Genomic DNA, 25,000 nt, shown 5'->3' with positions numbered 1-25,000 from the left:
AAATGGCAGATGGTGTGCAATGAAAGACTCAATATCACAGCATAACATGACATTGCAGAGTGGGGGCAGTACTCTGGACCTCCCAAGCAACTTCAGTGGCTCGGAACAACATGGGAGAAAATTTAATGGTATTATATTTGGTTATTTATTTAGCGCTCTTTCCCCATTTGTATGGCCTCAATGCGCTTTGTGGCTGGAACGCCCTCGGTGAACGCAGTCAGTGTGGTTGAGGTTCTAAGAGTTTAGTTTAAGAGATACTTGTGTGCATGTTCACCAATTTAGGACTTAGTTGCTGGCTAGGCTCCATTAAGTAGCCCAAATTTTAGGCACGCGGGTGGGTGCTGTTGGTGGTCTGGGATAGAGTGCTATTGTTGAAGTTTCGATGGGTGTCCAGCTATACCAAATTTTCTTTCATTGGTCGTTGCTGTATGCTAGTGGCAGAGTTGTTGAGGTACATCAGGGGTATCAGTGTGGACGGCTATGTGCGCTGCTAGACCCGAATGACATAGCCGTAGCTGCAGTCTATTGTGCATGGATGTTTGGCCGTGTCTTTGGCCTGTGTCCAGAGGTGGTTTCAGGTATACATACCTTATTCTTTACTTTGTTTCGGCTGCAGCATTCTTTTTTTTCTTTGACCACTGTGTACGGCATAGACTCATTGTTCATGGTCTCACTGGAGCGAAAGTCTGCGCAGCGAGGGTGAGAGAGATTTATTGCGGTGTGCCTCAGCGAGTGCTGCCGGCTTCCCTTGCTTATTTATCGGGTAGTAGTGTTGTTGTGCATGGAGCGATAGTTTGTCAAGGTCAGCCGATGCGAACGAACGCTGCCATTATCCGTGCTGTAATAGGATGAGGAGTAAGGTTTATTCCGGTGTGCTTCAGTGAATGCTGCTGGCTTCCCTGCAGTATTTATTGGGTCAGAGTGCTGTTGTGCATGTGGACTATGGTTTGTCAAGGTGAGCCACGGAGGATGCTGCCGGCATCTGTGCTGTAATTGGTGTATAGGAATGTTGGGTTCAGCAATGTAGTTCCGAGATGGGGAGGGGTTTAAGAGGATGTTGGGCAAAAGCCAGGTTTTTAGGGCCTTTCTGAATTTCAGGTGATTTTCAGTGTTGCAAATGTGTAGGGGTTGGGAGTTCCGATAATCGGCACTTGGACGGAGAAAGAGGATCCACCTAGACCTAAGACTCCTCGAGGGCTGGTAGCGCAGGATAGTGTCCTGAAGGAATTCCGGGCCGGTGTTGTGGATGGCGCGGTGGGTGATGCACATCGCTTTAAAGGTAGTCCGTCGAGCAATCGGGAGCCAATGTAGGACTATTTGTGTGGGGCTGATGTGTTCTCTGGGAGGTAGGTTAATGAGCATGTGTGCAGCCGTGCTTTGGATTCTTTGGAGTTTCCTTAGTTGAAATGCTGGAGCACCTAGGTAGAGGCAGTTTGCATAGTCTAGGCGGGATAGGCTGATGGAGTTGATAGCCGAGAAGCAGTGAGGATAACTGAGGTAAGGGAAGATGCACCTGAGAATCCATAGATGGAAGAAACAGGTTTTAGACACAGAGGTGGTGTAATGGGTGAGGGATAGGTCAATGTCCAATGTGCACCCAAGGTTTTTTACCATGTTTGAAGTCGCTGGCGGTGGTCCTAGGGATTGAGGCCATGGAATGCGTTGGAGAACGAGGCCTTTTTTCCTGCAAACTAGCATTTCTGTTTTTCCAGGATTGAGGATGAGGTGGTTGGTCGTCATCCAGTGGTCAATATCCGTGAGGCATGATGACAGGTCCGGACTGCCAGGGCGATATGCTGGAGATTTTGGGATTTTAAGGATGATCTTGGTGTCGTCTGCGTAGTTGTAGCAAGTAAGATTGTGTGATCGGATGATTGTGGGTAAGGGTTTTAGGTAGATGTTGAAGATTAGGGGAGATAGGGATGCTCCTTGTGGGACACCTTCTTGCTGGTCGTGAGGTGGATGTGAACGGGTGGAGGTGCATGATTTGTGAGCGATTTGAGACAAAAGAGGAGATCCATGAGAGGGCTGTGTTTCTGATTCCTAGTGTTTGTAGCCTGTTTAGTAGGATAGTGTGACCGATGGTATTTAATGCTGCATAGAGGACCAGGAGGATGAGTACAGCGCAGCCTTCTGCGTCAGCTGTTCTTTTTAGGTCATCCCAGATGGAGACTAGGGAGGATTCTGTTCCTTTGAGCAGCCTGAAGCACAATTGCGCAGGGTCTAGGAGGTTGTTAGCTTCAGTGAAAAGGCCAAGCTGCTTGTATGCTGCGTGGTCCATGGGTTTGGCCTTGAAGCGTGTGTTGGAGATTGGCCGATAGTTCTGGGGGAGGAGTGGGTCGAGTGTTGTTTATTTTAGGTTGGGTTTGATGTAGGAGATTGTATGGGCTTCCGGGAAAGATCCTGATGTCAGGGAGGGGTTGAGGATTGTGCGTGCAATGCTACCTGCACAGGTTGAGGCCAGGATGTTTTTGAGGAGTGTGGGCAGGCAGGGATCCTCAGGGAAGCTTGAAGGGCGGCTAACTGCTACAAGTGAGTGGAACCCCTGGTCTGAAATGGGGGAGGAAGAGTCGAAGATTTGTATCGAAGGGGGGAGTTGACGAGGTCAGCCTGTTGGCGGGTAGCGGTCGGGGGCATGTGTTACAATTTAGAGGTGATGGCGGAGTGCCTGTCAATAGCAATATTGTGGAAGTGTAATGATAAGGTGTCACATAGGGCTTGGGAGATGGGTGGGAGGTGGCTCGAGCAGGCCGGGGATTTGAATTCGGATATGATTCTATGCAGTTCCTTGCTCGGGTTTCGAGCATTTAGGATTCTGTTCACATAGAATGTTTTCTTGGTTTTTGATTGATTGATTGATTTATTTATAGAGCGCTTTACACCAAGGTTTTTCTGATTTCCAGTCTGTATGCTCTGGTTGTTCTTGCTAGGGTGGCCTTGTTTTGCGTTGTAGGGTTGGTTCTCCAGGTCCGTTGCTGACGGTGCTTGTTTTTGTTTAGCATATTAAGTTTGACGGTGAACCACCTGGGTGTTGACCCTGATCTGTGAGAGGCCCGTTTTGTCGGGGAGAGGGGTGTAAGGGCGTTTGTAAGCAACATGTCAAAGGTTTTGATTGCTGGAGGTCCTTCCTGGAGGGAAAGTGTAGGGAGAGAGTTGAGGAGGGAGTGTGCTAGATCTGGGTTGATTACAACCTTATTCCATAGTGTAATGAGAGGAGATGTGGTTGGTGGTGGCCGTGTGTGGCCTTGGCCACCCGCCGCTGTGCTTAGTAGTATGGAGAAGTAAATTGCTGAGTGATCAGTCCATGAAAGGGGATGGGTGGATATGTTTTTAGTGCTGAAGATCGTATCGAGGGTGTTACCTCCTGTGTGGGTGGGTATGGAGATGTATTGTGTCAGGTTAAGTGATTCTAGAATGTCTGTGAGTGATCGGGTCATAGGGTTTGAGGGTGAGTAGAATCATATGTTGAAATCCCCTAAAATGGTAAGTGTTCGATGTAGGATGAGGTGGTTGGCCAGCGCTTCACCAAGTATGTCTGTGAAGTTTTTATTGTAGCCGGTGGGTCTGTAGATGAGTAGGACGCTGTGCGAGGTGGAGGGAGAGAGGAGGGTTGCAGTTATACCAAGACGGATACGTAGTCCGTGGTGTTGGTTGCAGTGTCCTTTATTATAATTGGGAATTGGTGTAATATCGCAAGTCCTCCGCCCCTCCGCAATCTGTTCTGGACAGTAAGGTTATACCCGGGTGGGAAAGCCTCATGCACGGTGGACTCGTAGTCGTCCGCGAACCAGGTCTCAGTAATTAAAAGATTGTCTGGGCTTTCTTCTGTGATGAGGTCATAGATGTAGAATTTATTTTTGGATACCGACCTGGCATTAATGAGTATGCAGGATAGTTGGTGGTGTGTGTCCTTGAAGGTGCTGGGTGGGTTTATTTGTGAGTTGTAGGGGGTGCTGGAATGGGGTCGGCAAAGAGGTGGGTGGAGCAGGGTGGAGGGGGTGCAGTGTGGAGAAATCGGAACAGTGGGAGTGGGAGATGGAGGGAATAGGGCTACGACCAGGTTGGATGTGGGTGGGGAGGTTTGGGTCCTATAGTGTGGTGGCAGTGTTTGCTGTTCGGGGCTGAAGAGTGGGTGATGCTAGGAGGGGCATAAGGTGCCTTTGGTCCGGGCCTTTCCTTGGCTTTTGGGCAGTCCAAGGGGTGTGGGTGAGAGTAGGAGGGGCTGTGGAGCTTGGGGTTATGGCCAGAGTCGCTCTTGCTGCACTGAGACTGGGGAAGCGCGAGTTGGAGGTGCTACGTTGTTCGTAAGCGGTGTGGGCAGCTGGTGCGGGTCAGTGGTTGGTGGTGGGGTGGTGTGTGACGTGTTTCATAAGGCTCGCTGGGCAGTCCGGTATGTTCTGGGGGCAATGTTCTCTGCTCCCTCTCTCCATCTTGGCGCTCTTATGTTGGTTCTACCACAGTTAGTTCGCTATACTAGAATCTCTGGTGCACTGACTAGCTGGTGAGTCTGTCTGCCTGTCAAATCAAGTGTTACGAGACTGGGGGAGGGCCAGTGCAGCAATAATGCTATTCTATGTCACAGCATTGGGGCCACTAGCAGAGGAGTGTTAGGGAGAATTTTCATTTTAGTGCTTAATTCTTTTTTTGCTGGACTTTAGGACTTTTAATTTTAACCCTGGAGCGACTGAGCCCTTTTTCTCACTCTCTCATATATTTTGACCTGATTTGGATTATGTGCTTTCTTTGTTTTTGGAGTCTGACAAACTCGATAGTCATCTACATTTTGTATGGTGACACACAGCACCTTCAGTGCAGTGTCGCAGAGAAATCATTCAGATTTCTCATAAGGTTTAAATACATTTTCTTGTGTGAACTACTATTCCCAAAAATAGAAAAGTGAAATTTACTTTACTTACCTTTTCTCTTTGTAGGTCCAGCACACACCATCTTATGTGGAGTGCTGGAGGTTACCTAGCAGCCCCTTATCCTACCTACTTTTGTAACATTGTTTATGTTACCCTCATGACTTTAAATGGCTGGTGGCAGTGGTTTAATTTTCCTACCATTGTGCTTTTTACCTCAGGCTGAATCCTCACCTGCAGTATAGCACCCACGGGTGACCATTTTGTCAAAATGGCCCGGTCTTCTTTTTTCACCATATTCTGTTTGTGAGGTCTATCTTGGGTGTTACTCTGCACGCCAATCCAGGGTTGAACCCTTTGTTCATTTTGCCTTTGGCGGGCTGCAGCACTGAAACCCGCCAATGGCTCCAATGTGTCTGGCAGGGCAGGAAGCGAGGGAGGTTCCCGAAACTCCCATGTCCTTTGTCTTTAGGAATGCTTGAATGCACCCAGTCCTGATTGGCTGGCTGGCTGGCTGGCTGTCCTTTCACAACAGCAACCCTGCTGTTTGAACAACAGCTAGGCTGCGCATGAATGGGAGAAACCTGCTTAAAAGGTGAGGGTTTTGGGACTAGAAGAAGAGTCGACCACTGGGAAGAACAACCTGATGAAGAAACCGTGAACAAAGCTTTCTGCATCCTCCTGGACCTTTGAATTGCCCGGCGAAGCCCTGCTGCTGTGCTGAAACTCCCTTTTCTGATCAACAAGAGAAGCTCCGGGAGGGACGACTTCTTCTCTTGGGTTAGTGGGACCAACTAACCCAGAGACAAACTCCACTGGACCATCTTCCCCTACTGGCTGTACTTCTTGCTGCTGCAGGAACTGAGTGCCAGGGGTCGAGAAATCCATAGTCGAGTGCAACGTCTGTGATCCGGCCAGAAGCTCCAGGAGTCTTCACAGGACCCTCCAGAAGCAGGATGACCAGAGCTCGAGTCCCCTCACTAGAGTGCAGGACTTAAGGAGTGAAGGAAGCCCAACCGGTGTCCATGATCCGTGCTGGTGCTGTTTACCGAGTGCTGAAACCGCAAAGTTCTGCTGATTTGAAAAGAGCCCGTAGCTGCCGCCGACCTCCAAATTGATGCCGCAGGAGTCCTCCAGACGTCCTTCCTCTTGTCCCCACGACTGATGCCCAGGAACCCAGGATCTGCATTGCTACAACCATACAGAAGCCATCTGTACCACTCTTCTTCTAACCAAAGGTTCTGACTTGGGTTACTTACCTCAGTGTCTGTTGCTTTGCTCTTCTCAGTTGAGACTTGTAATAGCTACTTTGCTAGAGTTGATTTCAGCTCTACCCTTCACAAGTGTAACAGCTTGTGACCCTACAGTGATTTTTCTTCAAACAAACTCTTTAACTTTGTGCAAGACTTTGCTATTTAAGAAGTGCCTCTGCTCCATAGACTGTGCTTCAATTGACTTTGGCTGTCCTGGCTCCATGCAGACTCTTCTAGTCCACTTGACTTTGATATTTACTGTCCATCAGAAATGATAACTTGGTTTTTAACTATTATTGCTGGGAAAGGGTTTTCTCTAGACCTCATTAGATGATTTAAGTGCTCACATGCTCTGAGAACCTGTTTCACCCTGGTCTTTCCCTTAACCTTTCCTTTCTGCAAACCTCAGAATCTACAAAGTGTACAAGTGATATATAAATGCCATTACTGTACTAGTTAGTGAAGTCACCTCAGGGTGCAGGAAGTGTGTAAATAGCATCTCTAAAGAGTATCTACTAGCTTTGTGTTGATTCTGGAAAAGTATTTCGAAGTATATTTGATTGTTACATATATAGCCCTTTTAAAAAAATGCTTATTTAAAAACTGCTGTTAAATAAATAACTATTTTTAACTAAAATCTTGAGTGTGTTACTTGGTTACTTGCATTTGCGAATTTCATTGCTACAGCTCTACAGCTCACATGTACCCCTCTTGAGGTAAGACTGGCTGCTCAGTCACACTACCAACTTGTGTAGTACAGGCCTATACCAACAGGTGGGTTACCTAATATCAAGAGGACAAGTGTTGTGTAGTCACCCACAGGGTTACTACACCAATTCTTGCCTAACAAGGAGCACCGGGGTACACCAATGTGTTCTTACACTTTTTAAAACTGTCCTATTGTAAGGGTGTAAACGTAATCACTTATAAGCACTCCAAGTTTTGCAGTTGAAGTCAGGGTGAGATTACATTATTTGCCCGGGATCACACACTTCCGCTAAACAGCGAAGCAGGGATTTTAACCCACTCTGCAATTTGGGCACGGCCACCTTCTTCCATGCTTTACTTAGAACAAATATTTAACTTTTGGGTGTCAAGACCTACAATAATACTGTCCTTTAGAGTTTACTTGTTAACCACACAAATTGCATAGTAAAACATCATGACAAGATGTAAATCCTTATAGCAGCATGTTGAGCCAAAATAATCAGTGTAAGTGTACCTTTATTTTCCACATTGTATTGTATTGTATTGTATTTGGTTATTTATATAGCGCTCTTTCCCCATTTGTGTGGCCTCAATGCGCTTTTTTGGTAGGCACTCCCTTGGTGACTGTGGTCAATGTGCAGGAGAATTCTAAAGGGTTTAGCTTAGGAGATGCGTGTGTGCATTTTGCCGGTCTAGGACCTGGGTGGCAGGCTAGGCTCGACTAAGCAGCCCAAAGAGAGGCCAGGTATGTGGGTGGGCGGTGTTGGTGGTTTGGGATAGATTACTATTGTTGTGAGAGTCGATGTGTGGCCAGCTATACAGAGTTCCTTTCAGATGGTAGTCGCTGTATGCTAGTGGCAGAGGTGTTGAGGTACGTTGGGTGTTTCAGTCTGGATGGCTATATGCATTGCTAGACCGGATATGCATAGCCATAGCAGTATTGTATGGTGCATGGTTTCTTGGCCGTGCCTGCGGCTTGTGTCCACACTGATTTGTGAGGTATACGTACCATAGGCTTCGAAATTATTTGGCTTAGAGGTTTTACAATATAATCGGCTGAGGAGGTCACACCTAAACCCGAGAGTCCTGCATAGTGGGAGAGAGGCCTATGTTTCACAATACCATAGGTTTCACAATATAACAGGCAGAGACAGAGGCTGTGCCTAGATATGGGATATCGTGCATAGTGGGAGAGAGGCCTAGGTTTCACAATACAGTAGGTTTCACAATATAATGGGCAGAGATGGAGGCTATGCATTTTGAGTACAGGAGAAAAAAAACACATCAGGTATGAGAGTCGTGTATAGTGTATAGTGGGCGAGAGGCCTAGGATTCACAATGTAGGTTGAGTGCAGGAGAGAAATACACCTAGATTTGAGATTCCTGTATAGTGGGAGAGAGGCCTAGGTTTCACAATATAGCAGGATTCACAATATAATAGACAGAGATGGATCTATACCTAAATTTGGGAATCCTCCTATAGTCGGAGAGAGGCATAGGTTTCATAATGCAGTTTGAGTGCAGGAGGGAAACACACCAACATATAGCTAAAATGTGGCAATGTCTGATATTCACAATCCTGTCTACATGTGGCGCAGGATAATATTCAAGAGACATAACTAATGTGTGGTAATGTCTAACATTCATTCACAATCCTGTCTAGATGTGACTAATATTGAGGAGACATAACTAAACTGTGGCAATGTCTAACATTCACAATACTGTCTAGATGTGGCGCAGGCTAATATTCAGGAGACATAACTAAAATGTGGCTATGGCTAACATTGACAATCCTGTCCAGATGTGGCACAGGCTAATATTCAGGAGACATAACTAAATTATGGCTATGGCTAACACCCACAATCCTGTCTGGTTGTTAAGCTGGTTAGAATTAACATTCTGGCCTGCTATGTTTTAAGGGTAAGTGGAGTGGCAGGGCTTGCAGAATACAGTGATTGCTGTACTCCCCACCCGGGCCACACCTACCTTAAACATTGGTGCTGGTTGAGGGCTGGCCACTAGCTTTCCCTGCTGACACCTGGAGACACACCCTGGAGCCGCCACTGTAGGAGCCGCCCTTTGCCTAGGGGCCCTTAGCCGAAGGGGCTGCCGGGCAGAGGGCTGCCCAGGTCAGGTCCAGGATAAGGAGGGGTGGACCAATAAGGGCCAGGGGGAGAGTTCGGGAGTTGGGACTGGAAGGGGGAAGCTGGAAAGGGGCATCGCAGACCGCGAGGGTCGCGTTGGGTGAAAAAATGGAGTGCCAATGTTGGTAAATGGACCATGGGGATCAGAAAACTGACGCTTACCTGAATGCCAATCTCCAAAATCATCCTGAATGAAAAACTGTAAAATGCAAAAGGCAAAATATCTATTTACCCACTTTATTTTCAACAGTAAAATAAGGTGTCATAAATTCACTTAAATTTGGAGATTCATCGCAAACCTCTGGCGTGGTGTAATGTTTGGTTCTGAGAACATTCAACTAAGGACATCAAAGCAAACTTTATATTTTAGCATATCAAGCTAATAGACGTTATGGGTATGAACACATTTTCAAAGGGTGCTTTATTGTGTTGCTCGCTTTAACTGTCACAGATGTGGAAGATGACTGGTGGTCTTTCAGTTTGAAATTCACTGTCATGCATAAGAAAGGCTATGCTGCTGATGACAAAAGAAAACTGTTGTGCGTTCATTACGGCACTGACTGCAGAGCCAGGGACTCAATCTGTGTATCTCATGGGGGCTGTGACTTTGGTAAACGGGCAGTGCTTGATTATCCGAGCCGATAGTAGATTTGCCTCGGAAGAAACAAAATGCACCCAGAAGCATGCCCCTGATCCTCTGAACTGTTAAAAGGCACAGAAACCCCGACCCTCAGCTAACATTTCGGCCCGGTCAGCTCAATGACGTTGCGCGCCTGTTGTTGAATGTATGCAAATGTACGTGGTTTGTAATGTGTAAGAAGAAATAAACAACCTGTGACAATGCATGTATCAGGAAGCTTTTTGAAGGCCAATTTCAAAAGTAATTTTGAAGTTGATGATGATGCCCAACACAACAACTTGATTTAGTAAGAGCTTTTTAGAGATTGCTGTGGGTTTTGATTTAGAGTGCAGCACAACTAATGTAAAGTGAAGTCAAATGTGCCAGTGCAGTATTAGCTCAATATTTAAAGCTTGTTCAAAAAACCTGCTTGCCCTAGTGCTAGGTTTTGCTCCAGTAAAAGTGCCTAACGCACCCTGTTAGTATGGTGTGTCACCCCTTCCTGGGAGCATGGTATCTCCCACGGCTTGTGCTATGGTTACATGGTGGTGACCATGTGACTAATGTAATAAAATGGACACGCTAGTTCCGGCTCGTCAGTTGAGACCATGGAGCCCTGCCTGATGTGTTTGTTATTACAGCAGCGTGATGCTGGTGCTGCGTAGCAGGCGGAGGGCCTTGCGCTGCAGGACCCTCCACCTGGACGGTGTCCCTGATGATCGTCCCCCATGTCTGTAGAGCACCTGCTGGACACCACTACATATGTGCTGCTGCAGAGTCCCTGCTGGGCAACCCTGCAGATAGGCACTGGTGCCCCTGATGGGCAACCCTGGCCCTGCCTTTGGTGTTGGCCTGGGTGCCCTCAGGCCATGGAAGAGACTGTGTGCTGACAGGCTGTCAGGGTGCCCCGTGTCAAGCGATGTCAGCTGGGTCCCTCCAGCATTTTGGCTGGGTGCCCCCAGCTTTGGTCTGCCTGGCCTGCGTGACCGCAGGCCAGGACATAACAGTGGCGACGATGAGGTTGGGCCGCCGTGCCCTGTGGTGAATGCAGTGTTTCGCCGCTCGCGTAGGAGGAGCCCGCGAGACCAGCGTTGCTGTCCGGCATCTAGTGCTGGGCCCTGCGAGGGGTAGGCGTGGTGTTTTCGCCCCCAGAGAAGGAAAGGAGAGGAGGAGCATGCAAGTGTGGAGAAGCAGCATCGGCCACAAGCTGAGAGTAGGCATGGCCTGGAAACTGCCGAGCCCACCGGCAGTGTAAATCGAGGGCAGCCGCAGCGTCTCCATGTGCAGAGGAGCCAGGAGAAGCCGCGTGTGTGCGCACCCCCCCTGAGAGGTGCACGCTTCATACCGGAGCTTGGCTTTGCACTGCTAGCAGTCCCCAGAGTATGGGGGAACAACACGTGAGGGCCTGCAGCCCTAATTTATGGTACACCAGCAGACGAGGAAGAAGGTGCGGCTGTGTGTGTGCTCACCCATCCCCCAGCAAGTACGCTGAGCGCTTGTCCTTGCGCAGGCACTAGGAGGAGCCACGTGTGTGCTTGAAGCATCCCTACACCCGGGCCGAACATCGGTGAAGGGGGTGTGGCTGCCTGTGCTGGAGCGCTGAGCTCTGGTGCAACGTGAGATGAAGCTACGGGCCCTTTTCACATCCCGGGCCCCTCGGCGGTGAGTTGTGCCATTCTCCACATCGGAGCAAGTGAAAATAAGAGTGCTCCGGTGCCGAAACGCTGCAATTAGAGGCCCCGATGCCTAGTCAAGATCACAGACCCATCGGCGGTGAGCTTGAATGTGGCAAATGAAATGATTACTAGTGAAAACAACATCATTGCAGCATAGTCAGTGGAAAAGGAAGCAATCCGCGGGGGCGAAGTGCCATCACAACCTTATGGCCTGCTGCAGTTTCCGGGCCCATTGGTGGTGACGGTAAAAGGAAAAAAATGGGAAGGAGAAGGAGAACAACACGCAAGGGTTGCAGCTCCAGGTGAGTGCTTGTGCGCCCTCCGTCACTGTAGCAGGTGGGCAGACTCCTGCGTGTGGAAGACCTCCCAGCCCTACGGTGTGCCACCATCATCAATGGATCAGGCAGATGTGGCTCTTGGTGCCCCCCATGTGCGGCTTTGCCAGTCCCCCCACCAGTTACTTGACTAGGCTGATGTGGCCCATGGTGTCCCCCCCCCCCACCGCCCCCAGGTGCAGCTTTGCCAGTCCCTAAACTGTAAACTGAACTGTCCTGAAGAGATGTCAACGGAAGTCAGACTGGTGTACTGTGGACCCTCAATAGCGTAATATGGACTCAGTAGCCATCCCCATGAAGGCTGGGAGCCTGCAAACCCAGGACTTAAAATGGCCCAGTCAAGGGTCTAGGTGAAGCTGTGATCATGCACATTGTGGACATGCTTTAATTGGTGCCAGGTGCCAACGATGGTGGCATTCAGTAGTTTAAGTTTCACTCACCTAGGTTAATAAAGGGTTCATTTAAATGTGGAATTTCCAAAATGTCACCAGCAATCCACCCATCCTGACTGTCACCCCCACATGTGTACCAAGGCTTAGTAAATGTGTTATGTTTTCGGAAGTAGCGTGTGTCCCAACCTGAGTTCCTATGGTTGTGAACATTATCTGCACCTGGATGCCAAGCATTACTGTTTGTGTTGCTTGATTGATTTAATGTCCAATGGTGTTTCCCATTTGTTTGTTCATTATGGAAAAGGAGGAGTATGGTGTGTCACCCCTTCCAGGGAGAATGATATCTCCCAGGGCTTGTGCTATGGGCACATGGTGGTGACCGTGTGACTAATGTAATAAAAGGGACGTGCCAGTTCCGGCACGTCAGTTGAGACCATGGAGCCCTGCCTGCTGTGTGTGTCATTTCAGCAGTGCGAGACTGGCGCTGTGTAGCAGGCGGAGGGCCTGCCCCTGCAGGACCCTCCACCTGGACAGTGTCCCTGCTGGGCAACGCTGTCCTTGATGATCGTCCCCCATGTCCTTAGAGCCCCTACCGGGAAACTCTACATATGTGCTGCTGCAGTGCCCCTGATGGGCTTCCCCTGTGCCGCCTTTGGTGTTGGACTGGGTGCCCCAAGGCCATGGAAGAGCCTGTATGCTCACGGGCTGGCAGAGTGCCTCCTGTCAAGCAATGTCAGCTGGGCGCCCCCAGCATGTCGGCTGGGTGCCTCCAACCTTGGTCTGCCTGGCCTGCATGACCGCAGGCGAGGACATAATAGTTAGGAGTAGAAGAGTCCAAAATAAAACTTAGCACACTGTTGGAAACTAAAACTTAAACTGTACTACAAAATGCAAACAAGCTACAAAATGGGGCGGGGTCCAGGAATAATGGTCGTTTGATGCCTGTGCTGTTTCCAGTGTTTCCACCAGGTCTGCTTTTCTGTATTCTCTCTCTCGCCGTTCTCACTTGTCATTTACACCTCTGTCCTCGGCATCATTTTCTGGTATAACATGCTCTGTTGCCTGTTAAGTTTTACGTTTCCTGCATGGAGCTGTATTCTGGCATGATGACGCATTGAAAGAGCAGCGCACGCTCTACAAGGCGTGGCTACACTTCACATGCACACTGCTTGTGCAGGTTCTCCGTGTAACCTCGCAGTATCCTTTCTCGCAGCACTGTCCATCAAATATTGGCATTTTCTTAATTTTCTCCTGCCTAAGTTCCGTTCATATCTCTGCCTCTCTATGTTCATGCATCTGTCTGCGCTTCTTGTGTCCATCAGTTAAGACTGTGTATTCTAAATTGCTTTAGCACAACTCTTGTTGATGTTAACTCATTCTACTGCTGAACAGTTGTTGTAATCGTTAGGCCTGTGTAAATAAGGACGCACATCAGAGGTAAGGAACCTACGTCTTATTTATTTGCATTCGTAACAGTAACTGCCCACTTCCCCAAACTCAGGTCTCCTCCCCCTTTCCCGTGTCACGTCCTGCATGAATCTGTCTCTGCCTTAAAGAGACAGGGGCATGGTAACAACACCCTCAGACAAATGTCCTTGCTTCCTCTCAGCATTCTTCGACCAGGCAAAGTGGCCTCCTGATGGTTTGTTGCAGACGGGCGGAGAGGTTACTGCTGAGGTTCACTTCCGGAGTATTGGCCTGATCGAGCAAGAGGCCATGTGACAGCCCAGGTGGTGTCCATTGGTCGTCCCTGGCATCTTGTGGTCCTGGACCCGGATCAGGATCATCCTCTCTCTTAATAAAAGGTTTGAATAGCGACTTGTTCCGTGTTATCTCTTTTTCAGCGTTCTCAGCTGTCACCATCATCCCTTTGAAGGCGGTGACCTGTAGGGGGATTGAGGCAAACCGGGAGTCCGTCTCCCTGGTCACGGCTTGTTGGACCAACACCTCATCCCCCCACATGAAACTCCTTTGGTCGGGCTCCTTGCCTCTTCATCTGTCTGTACCCAAGCTTTTTCTTTCCGCTCAGCATCTCTCCTGATGACTTCTTGGTCTGCTTCTGGCTGACTCATCGGGTGCCTCACAACACGGGTGCGTACTTGATACTTCATCATCAGTCTGCCAGGGTTTTATTTGTGGCCTCATGGGGCGTGTTGTGGTAGTTACGCAGCATTCGACAGAGTGCTTGGTGGGAGTCAGCGCCGTCGATGCAGGCTCTTTGTAAGGTCTTCTTGATTGAGGCCATAAACCTTTCAGCCATCCCATTGGCTTGTGGCCAGCGAGGTGTGATCTTCTGATGGGCTAAACCCATGTGTTGCACAAAGGTTGCAAACTCATGCACACTGAACAGTGGGCCATTGTCAGACTTGATGGTGTCCGGAATTCCCCACTCACTTATGACTTCATCGAAGATCGCTGCCACTCGGGCAAATGCTATAGATGTTGCCTTCTTCACTATTGGAAATCTCGAGTGCTCATCTATAAAGAGTAGCAGGTATTTGCCAGATTCAAGGGGACCATATCAGTCCACGGCCAAGGCTGGACTGGGAACTAAAAGAGGCCCTGGAAATAATTACTGGGGACCAAAAGAGGCCCTGGAAATAAAGTTCAATGTGGCCCTGTATGACACCTTTTCAGCAAGCCCAATGCTTTTCCTATGAGAACATTTGGAAATACCACAGAAAAGAGACCCAGGGTGCAGAGGCCCACCGGGAAATCTCCAGAGTTTCCTATGGGCCAGTCCACCCCTGTCCACGGCCACCTTCTCTCATGGGTGCTCAGGAATCTGTGTTGGTTGGAGTGGGACCGGGGCTTCGGCTCTCGCTGTGCATTGGCACACTAAGCAATTCTTCACCCACCGGTCAACCATGGCGTCCAGGAACGGGAACCACTCATGGCACCTGAGTTGTCTCTTTGTGTTGTCCGCACCTTGATGACCCTCATGGGCAGTCTTGATAACTTTGGACCGGAGGGTCACTGGGATGACAAGTCTGCATCCTCTGAGGAGTATCGTCTTGTCCTTCACAGCCAGTCCCATATGCACCTTGGCCAATCTTTCCAATTAATCTCTGAAAACCCTGGATGATTCAGTACTGCACGGCAGTAGTCTCTCCACCTATTGTTCTCAGTTAGGCTGATCGCCAGGGCCATGGTGGGATCTGCGGCTGATGTTTCAAGCAAGACAGCCGGCGGGAGGGCATTTGTGGTCACATAGTTAAAGTATTCGGTGTCACCAGGTCTAGGCACGGGCTTGCCTGCTGGGTGTCTCGATAGATAGTCTGCTGGGTTGTTCTCGCCCCCGGCTAGTGGATGATTTTGAAATCATATATTCCTGGAGCATGAGGCCCCACCGCCCAATCACAGTGACAACAAGGCTTTTAGTGATCTGTGATAAGGGTGAACATTTTTCCGATCACGAAGTAAGGGAAATGCTTGCACGCCCACACGGCTAACAGGCTCTCCTTTTCAGCCTGTGAATAGGCAGACTTTGGCGGGGTCAATGCCCCGCTGGCATAGGCTACGATGTGCCTGGGATGAGTGTCTACTCCATTCGTCTGAGCGAGCATAGCTCCCAACCCTACCGGGCTTGCATCCACCACGATCTCTGGGTGCCAATCTGGATCAAAGTAAGCAAGTCTCTCGGTCTTCCGCCAGTGCTTGTTTGATGGTGTCGAACGCCCCTTGGTATTTAGCTGACCAGCCGAAACGGGACGTCCTTCTGTAGCAATCATCTCAGCGGCTCAGTGATGGAGGCATAATGTGGGATGTATCTGGTAAAATAGCCGACCATCCACAGAAACGATTGTACATCCGGTACCTGACATGGGTCTTGAAGTTTGAAGATGGAGACCTTGTCGGGATCCACCATCATGCCTTCTGTGGAGAAAATGAACCAGCATTTGTCAATGTTGAGTGTCACACCTGCTTCTTGGACGGCAGCACACGTTGCCCGCAAGGCGGTGTCGTACTCCTTGCGTGACCTTCCAAAGACGAGGATGCCATCACTGTAGTTTAGTGCCCCACGCACCGGCCTGATGACTTGTTTGATGGTCTTGTGGAAAATCTCAGCCGCTGACGAGATCACAAAGTTCAGGCGTTTGTAGCAGAATAGGCCATCATGGGTCGCAAAGGTGGTGATGCCCCTTGAGTCGGGATGGAGCTCCAACTGATGATACCCCTGATTGAGGTCAAGCTTAGAGAAAAGAACAGCTTTGTTCAGTTGGATGATCATGTCCTCTATGCATGGCCCTGGTTGACGTTCCCTCTGAATGAGCGTGTTAGCCATGTGCATGTCCATGCACAGTCTCAGGCGTCCCCCTTCTTTCGGCACGATCACTAGCAGTGAGACCCATATGGTCGGGCCTTTGGCCAGTTCGATTATGTCGTTCTCCAGTAATTGATTGAGTTCATTCTACACAGCAGCCTGTAGATGGAAACCCACTCTCCTCGGGTGTTGGGGAACTGGCCGGATTGAGGTGTCAATGTGTAGTTTGACGGGGGGGGCCTTTCATCCTGCCTAATCCTTTATACAGGAGTGGGAACTCTTACAGGATCATGTCCTTCGTGATGGGGCCTTCTGGCGGATAACCCTCTCAAATGGTGCAGACTTGATTAGTTGCGCCACTGGTGGGAGCCGTCGAGCGGATAGTGTGGCCTTGCTGGACGTGAATATCAATGAGCCCCTGGCACGACCCTGTGCAGTAACTCAGTAGACATCTTCCTTTGGTCGGGCTTCGGATTACATGAATGATTGTGGTGGTGGATCGTTCTCTGTGGATGAGCCGGCGTGTGAAGTATCCGATGGAGTGTAGTGGGAGGTCAGCCACCCATTGTAAAATCTTGGACACTTTCTGGGCTAGTGTCGGCTTGTCGGTAATTTGGAGGAATTCTTTCTCTCCCATGATGTTCACGGTGGCTCCTGAGTCGACCAGGAAACAAAACCGTGTCCCACATATCTCCACAGGTATTCTGGGTGCTTCTCTTGCTTCTTTCTCATTCATGATGAGGTTCACATATTCTTCTTGAGTGTACTGGTCATTCTCGTACTCCATATTCTGGGGTGTTGTCACGTAATGGCTTTGGCGTAGCTGTGGCGGTCCATCATATTCGTCCTGGATTCTCGGGATGTGTTCGTACATATCGGGTTCCTGGGCGTCATCACCAGGTTAGTGGTCTTCTACTACCCTCACGTACCGTCTTGGCCCTTGTTGGTATGGCCGCATCTGGTGGGCCTGGTTCTGTGGGGTTCGATTGTATGTTCTGTGTTGTGGTGGCTGTAGCATGCTCGGTGTGGGGAAAGGCTTGCCTTCCCTGCAGACTGATTGGAAATGGCCTTCTCTGCCACAGTTTCCACACCTCTGGGTTAGCACGGGGCATGTCCCTGAGTGGGGAAATGCCATCCCGCACCGGTAACACTGTCTCTGTATTCTAGGGGCTGTCTGATAGCCCCCTCCCCCCCGATACTCCTGTCACTTGGCCTTGGGTTCCCTGGTTGAATTGCTGCGATAAGTTTGCCTTTTTCCTGCTTCGTCGTGGTGTTCCTCGACATCTGGGTTGCTTGTAGGTCCACTCTCTCAAGGATTTTGGCCATTTCACTGACTTTGTCGATGGAGAGTGGTTTCTTGAGTAGCTGTTTTTTTGAGTAGCTGTGATAGGTGCCCCTCAATCACTCTTAGGCGAATGGCTTTGTCCAACGAGAAGGCGTGGAACTGGCAGTTTGACCCTTTAATCCTCAGACGGGTGATGGGATTAAAGGGTCACACTGGGTACATTGATTACCTTTTGTAATCTCTATTGGGCTCGATTACAAGTCTCTTTTGTTGAGAGCTGTGATTAATGACGTAAAATCAGGCTGTTCTGCCATGGGGATGGTCTTGATGAGCGTCTTCATTTCACTGGCAGCTATGTTGAGGCGCATGCTGCGCAGTTTCGGTGAGTTTTCCTCATCTGCCACTGAGATTAAATTGTTAAAATCGTCCAACCATTCCACCCACCCCAAACCTTTGTCCGCCTGCGGGGTCATGGAGAATGGGGGCGGCATGCGCCATGTTGTGGCAGTGGATCTCGTGGGGGGGGGGGGGCCTGCAAGGCTTGGGGCTGTAAGGCAGGCCCTGGTGGTGAGCTCATGGCAGCAGAAGGGAATTATGGTGGCTGCACTGCTTATTGCGTGGTCCTTGACAGGATATAGTGAGTAGGACTGCCTTCTGGGTGGTTGCAGGCGGTACCGGGTCACTGGTGCCTAAGTCTGTGTCGATGGATGCGTGGGCTGATCTGTTTATGGAGCAGGTTGCAGTGTGGAGGCTCTGGGAGGAGGAGCTGGCTTGGCCCCGTGCAGAGGGACACCCAGTCTGTGTGCAGCGTGTCCCTGGAGCTAAGTTGAGAGCTACGGGCTTCTCGCCGTGAGGAGGGTGGGGGTTTGGGCCACCCACCTGGGATATCACATACAGTACGTGCAGATTCGCTGGCTGCTGGCGGATTGCTGCGTGGCAGGGAGATAGTACACCTCTCTCGTTAGTCTGCCAGAGAGGATATTGCGTGAAGTAAGATACTGGAAGATGGCAGGGGCCCGGGATTGGGTCCCGTCGTGTCGCAAGGTGGATTGAAGCAGTGTGGATGCGGCCCCATTGGCGGTCGCTGGAATGACTACAGCGCAGCTGGATCGCTCGCGTGCCTGGAGGAGGAGGAGGACTCTGGCGTGCGACGGAGTCCGCCTTGTCGCCATTTGTTGTAATCGTTAGGCCTGTGTAAATAAGGAAATAAGGACGCCCACCAGAGGTAAGGAATCTACGTCTTCTTAATTCGCATTCGTAACAGTAACTGCCCACTTCCCCGAACTCGGGTCTCCTCCCCCTTTCCTGCGTCATGTCCTGGGTGACTCTGTCTCTGCCTTAAAGTGACAGGGGCATGGTAACAAACAGTGCAATACCAACACATTGCAATTTTACCAACATGTTTATGGATTAATACCACCCCTTAGAAGACTTGGGCCTGAGCAATGTTCCCAATCAGCTCTATTTGGCCTTTCCAGTAATAGCCTTCGTTCTGGCAGCACCCCAGGCGGAGCAAAATTTGGCACATGTGTGAGGGCATGGCCGACATCAGCGTGGGAGCTTTGAGAAGGTTGCAGGAAGAATGCAGAACTCTGCCTTGATGTCCGAGTGCTAAGCCCTGGGCTCGATTGGAAAGGGGTGCTACCAACGTCCTGTCAGATTTCTCACTTGGGAGGACAGACTGTTTACATTGAAACATTCATTAATGTGCAACACGAGCAGACCTACAGTGGGAGAGGACAAAAGTCCGCCCAGGCGATATCAATATACCCTATGATGAAAAGCTTTGAAAACTGTCATCCAACCACCCCTCAGCTGCCCTCCAAAAATGGAGGCAGGCTTCACCATTGCACCAGCTCAGGGAAGCTCTTCAAGACTCTCCCATGCTGGCCAGTGCCCCAAGTAAGGGAAAAGCTCCCAGTGCAGGAAGCTTTTCTATCCTAAAGACCAGGGCTTGCCCAAGAAACTCCCAGATCAGCTCCAAAAGCCCAGCTTCAGAAGACTTGGCACGACACTGAATTCAGAAACAGCCAGCCTCACTATTGTGACCAATAAAAACAGCAGATTCTAACCTTCATTACTCACTCAAAAGGATTTCTTGGTGAATCACTATTTAAGTGAAAAGCTACCCACTCGAGCGGGAAGATTTTCACTTTAATATGGCGCTGTCACCACACTACTTTGGGAAGCCAATTTAAAGACTGCCTTGTGCTGCCGTGGCAGCAACGCCCTATTCAAACGAAAAAAGCTCCACTCTCCCATGAAGTTGTGCCCGTGGGCAGCACAAGAGCAGGAAGATTTTCACTTAAATACAGTGGGCCTCATTACGACCCAGGCAGAAAACCTGTAATTTACCGACTCCGCCATGGAGAAAGGGGAAATTACCACCCCATTACAAGGTTGGCGGGGCGGTAATTCCCCATGCCGCCATGGCCCTTCCCCATTCCCATTTTTGCCCCATAGGGCTCAATGGGAATGGGGAAGGCGCTAAGTACGGTGCCGCAAATTGCAGTACCGTACTTAGCACGTGTAGACCAGCCGTTAAGGTCGGGTCCCGCAAAGGGACCTCGTAATCAGGCACTAATGGGTTAACAGCGCCGCAGCCTTTTACGGCGCCGTTAACCCATTAGCGCCAGGGTCGTAATGAGGCCCAGTGCCTCTCACTCACCTGCTTGGGGGAGCCTTTTCAAAAGCGCCTCCGAGCTGGTGGGCAGTGGTTCCCCTTGTAATAGAAAAATTGCTCCGCATGCTGGTGCGGCAGTGGCGCCCAACGTAAGTGAATGGCTCCTCCAACAGGGGAGGAGCTTTTCACCTACCTAGGGCACCACTGCACCGCCTGTATGGGGGTGGCTTTTATTTTACATAGGGTGCCACGGTCGCTACTGTGCAAGCACAAAGGAGTTTTTTAAAGGCTCCTCCATGCTGGTGTGGCAAAGGCTGTGGCGCACTGTGTAAATGATGCTAGTTTTAGATCCTTGGTGACCATTCAGGTTGCCCATGCGTAAGGCCTGCCAAGGCCCTTTCCCAGTCTGGCGCAAACCTTTGCATCTGGTGCCATTCACGCCTCAGTTCTCAGCACACTCTGTGTTTGCCATATAGAACAAAGTTCTAGTTGGGCAAAGTTGGGAGCAAACCAAGGACTTACTTAATTCACACTTTTTAGAAAGAGCTTGGTTTTCTTACAAATATCTCCCTTTGTGCACTGCTTAAGACTTCGAGGTACTGGGGCATCATTCTGTTGGTGTCGCAGAGGCCTGCTCTCAGAAGTTGTGCACATGGCGGAAGGAACCGGGATTTCCTAAACCATACATTCCAACATTACCCATTCCATTTGGGAGATGTGAGTCCAGTCCTGGTTTTAACATTGCATCCTGAGACTTGTAGTCCTGGGTTTCTTTTTTATTTTCTTTTATTTTTTTTCTTTTATACGGTTTATTACAAACCTTTAAAATATGATTACATCATCGAATCCACACAACATAACATACAAATTTTTATTCAACAGCTTGTTGCAGTTTTACTCAGCAGTTTTTTCCGGCCGTTTGCTTAAGCAGTTTCCTTTTCAAAGCTATTTAATTTAATTTCCACAATAGCTATAAAAAAGGTAAGGGCAAAAGTTAATTTCCTATCTGTCTCATCAAACAAGATTTGCCACCACTCGTCAGCATTTAGGAAGGGTCTTTTGTTGATCAAGTCTTCGAGACATCTTGTTCGTTCCCTTGTGAGGGCTGTGCATAGCAACGTAAGATGTTTTAACGTCTCCTCACATAGCCCACAGAATCTGCAGATCTTTGTCATGTTTTTATTTTTCTGCCATAAGCTTTTTCACTCTTGTGTCTTAAATAGATTCAATTTGAATTTAAAGTATAAATCACGCCGCCGCGTCTCTGGAAATAATTTTAGGTAGTTTGGGATTTCGTTGTATGCTCGTTTTTCATGTGGTACATTTTCCATCAATTTGTGTGTTCTTCTTTTCTCTTCTGTTGCGATCCAGTCACTTCTCCATAGGTATTTTTTCACCAAGTTTGGGTTACTGTGTAAGGTTTTGGTATCAGTATCAAGATTCTTTAAAATCATCTTGCAGCTCTCCAGCCATGAGGTTAGCACATTTAGTTCCTTGGAGTTTTCAATGTTTTTTAAGATCTCAAATTGAATAGGAGTATTCATGTTGGTTATTTTCGAGTATAGATTTAGCGTGTTCCAGCAGATTCTGGCGTGAATTGATATTAGGCCGAGCTCATATCTGATGCACGCCGTCGGAGTACCTTGGGGCAGATGTAATACCTTGGTCCAAAAGGTATTTTCAAGGGAATTCCACAGCTCCCATGAGGCCCCAAATGCACATTCAGCTCCATATATGAGTGCTGGAACTGCTTTTTGTTTGTAAAACGCCAAGGCTGGGAGGAGTGAGTATTGTCCATATTTTATATGGATAATGCATGCTTGATTTGCCAATTGTTGGCATTTAGATTTAACACTAGCAACCCAAGGTGTGTCATTAATGCTTGAGTTGATGATCATTCCTAAGTTTCTTGTCGATGGGGTGCTTTGAAGGAAAGTCTTTTCTAATGACCAGCGGAATTTGCTTACTCTACTTTTGCTTTTGCTTCTAAGATTTTCTAGCACAAGAATTTCAGACTTTGCCGTGTTAATGGTAAGTCCGTTAGTTTGAACATATCTCTCTAGTGCATTTAGTTTTCGTTGCAGGCCTATAGGAGTAAGATCTAATAAAATTAGATCATCCGCGTAGAGAAGACGGCTTATTTGCTGACCATTTATTTTTGGTGGGAATGACTGGATCTGATCAAGAGTGACATCTATATCAGAGAGAAATAAATTGAAAATTAGGATGCCAATGGACACCCCTGCATGACTCCATAGTGGGTAGGTATGGCATCCGATAATTTACCAGCTCTGTCCAGTCTAATCTGTATATTAGTTTCAGAATGTAATTCGCGTATTGCCAATATAAGACTTATGGGACATTTCCAAGCGTGTAATTTGGCCCATACCTTTTCTCGAGGAATACTATCAAAAGCATGAGTAAAATCTAAGACAGCGATGTATATGTTTTTGCCCGATCTTATCGTTTCCATTTTTAGAGTGTTGACAATTAGCAGATTCAAGGCACACCCGACTCCTTTAACGAATCCTGTCTGCCTTGGGTCCAGTCGGCTTGTAGTGTGGATCCATTGGTTTCATTTGCGTGTTAGCATTGTTGCGTATACCTTTCCCAAGACATCTAGAAGTGCTTTTGGACGGTAGTCCTTCAGATTTCTTCTATCTCCCTTTTTGAATATAGGGACTACAATAGCACTTTTCCAGGATTTCGGGGTACAGCGTGAGGTCGCAATTTTATGGAAGAGTACATGACAGAAGCTGGCCCATTCATCGGGATTCTGTTTTAATATGTGATTGCTCAGCCCATCTGGGCCCGGCGCTCTTGAGAGATTTAGATTTTTGATGATTGTTAGAATCTCGTCATACTCAAAAGTTAAGTCCCACGATGTTACGGTGCAAATTTTGGCTCTTTTGCATTCTCTTTCTTACAATATACATTTGTATAATGAGTTATCCAGTCTTTTCCTTTTACTGCATTTGTCATGGTTCCTTGTTGCGAGGTACCATGTTGGTTAATGACACTCCAGAAGTCTTGCGTGTTTGTTTTATCGAGCTTTGCTAACATCATTTCGGCATCGCGTTGCTTCACGATCGACTTATGGGACTTTAACCAGTTTTTATACATTTGCATAATGTGTTTTTTTTGCTTTGTTTTTCTGGAGTATTCGTTATTTGTATAGCTTGTATTTGTGATCTCATTTTACGTTTTTGTTTTAGAATCTCTAGATCAAATGTATGTTTTGGTACAAAGCCTGGTCTTTTAAGGCCATGATTTTTTACCTTGAATTGCGCGAGAATATGATCATATTCCAGTACATCTTTTTCAGAATTATACATAGCTGTAATGTCTTTAACATTCGAGTCCTCAAGTTTCAAACGGAGTCTTGACGAATCAATGACAACATCATGTTTCCAATAAGCTCGGGATTCTGATGTTATATTGGCCAGAGTTATTTCCACCAAGTTGTGGTCGCTTTCTTGCTTTTCGTGGACTTGCATGGTCTTTATTCTCCAGTGCAAAGTCTCAGATACGAAGAAGTAATCTAAAATGGATTTCTGGTTGTCTCTTCTCCAGGTCATGTTAGCTGGAATATCCCCAGGCGTATTTCCATTCAGCATATGCATCTTTCGTGCTTCCATCTCTATACACCATTGCTTAGCTGTGGTAGACTCGCTCATGTGCTCTGATGTATTATCTTCTATGCACTTGATGTTTAAGTCACCACAGAGTATAATGTTAGACGCATCAACTTGCTCATTGATTTCGTCGAGCAATTGCGTTATCATGTCAATAAAGCACGTTGGTTTCATTGTTTTATGTTGCCAGTAGATGTTAATAATATGGATTGAATCTGTAGCCCTTTGATCTTCATCTTGTTTGTACATGTGCATCACTTGTATGTACGCATTTACATTTATATCTTTAGTTATCTTGTATCCTAGTTCTTTCTTGACCAGTGTAATTAATCCAGCCATCGGTCTTCCTTTCTCGTGTTTAATGGCTGGGTTAAAACAAATATCATATGCGTCAGAGATTGGAGGATCGGTCAACCAGGTTTCCTGGAGACATATTATGTCTAGGCCTTTCATCCACTCCTGTTGTAGAAGATGTTTGTATCCTCGTGTATTCCATGATCCACAGCTAATTGTTGATTTAGCTGGAACGGCCTGGCGTTAATTTTTTCTATTAGATTTTGTCAATGCAACCGGGATACAGTTCCAGTTTTTTAGATCATCATCGTTCTCAGGCAGCAAAGATCTTGTATTACTGTCCTTTCTTTGGTTGTTGTTACATGTGAACGTGATTTGGATTTGTTCTTTCTCTACTTGTATTTCTATTTCTTCGTTGTGTACAGTTTCACTTGTTATTGAGTTGTCGGTTAAGGTATACGTTCTTGCCATCTTCTCATTGTCTAAATCTTCATAATTTACTTTCACTTTTTCTCTTATCGGGGATGGCATATTTATGTTTGAATTTTTTGTTCTGTTGTTGATTCGGTCTTCCTTCTTGTTGACTTCAAAGATATCAAATCCTAGAGAGAGTAAGGCTGCCGTTGCATCTAGGAGGATGTCACATACTATTCTAGAGTCAAGATGGAGCTTTACTTTATCGTTTTCCGGTTCTTTGAAGAATTTGACACATTTAATGTCTCCGGATTCAATTGTCCTTCGCGCCGGGACGTAGTGAAAGAGTTGTAGGACATTTGTACGGCTCAACGTTAAACCGTCTTTTCCTGTAAATGTCCGTTCTAAACTGAGACAATATTTAAATAGAGGTTTTCGTTCCGGTTCCTGTTTATCATTCTGCCGATTGTTCTTTTTATAAGCATGTTCAGTTTGA

The 25,000-nt window shown here is 47.9% G+C and overlaps 1 protein-coding gene across 2 annotated transcripts in view; it reads left to right on the top strand.

Moving 5' to 3' along the window:
- The window catches only part of LOC138582299 (ATP-dependent 6-phosphofructokinase, muscle type), a 903,222-nt gene that overhangs the window by 96,521 nt on the left and 781,701 nt on the right, over positions 1-25,000 (top strand). Inside the window, exon 1 of one of the 2 annotated variants that reach the window (XM_069653452.1) lies at positions 10,737-11,564. The exons of the other annotated variant lie outside the window; for it this stretch is intronic. The gene's annotated coding sequence lies outside the window, so the exon portion shown is untranslated. Of the gene's footprint in view, positions 1-10,736; positions 11,565-25,000 lie in introns of those variants that run through there. 2 annotated transcript variants of the gene reach the window in all.

The sequence above is a fragment of the Ambystoma mexicanum genome, chromosome 3q, assembly GCF_040938575.1.
Source record: "Ambystoma mexicanum isolate Mex_15411 chromosome 3q, UKY_AmexF1_1, whole genome shotgun sequence".
In the NCBI taxonomy this organism is placed as follows: Eukaryota; Metazoa; Chordata; class Amphibia; order Caudata; family Ambystomatidae; genus Ambystoma; species Ambystoma mexicanum.
Note: the sequence above shows the minus strand (reverse complement) of the source record. Positions and strands in the feature narration are given on the sequence as shown.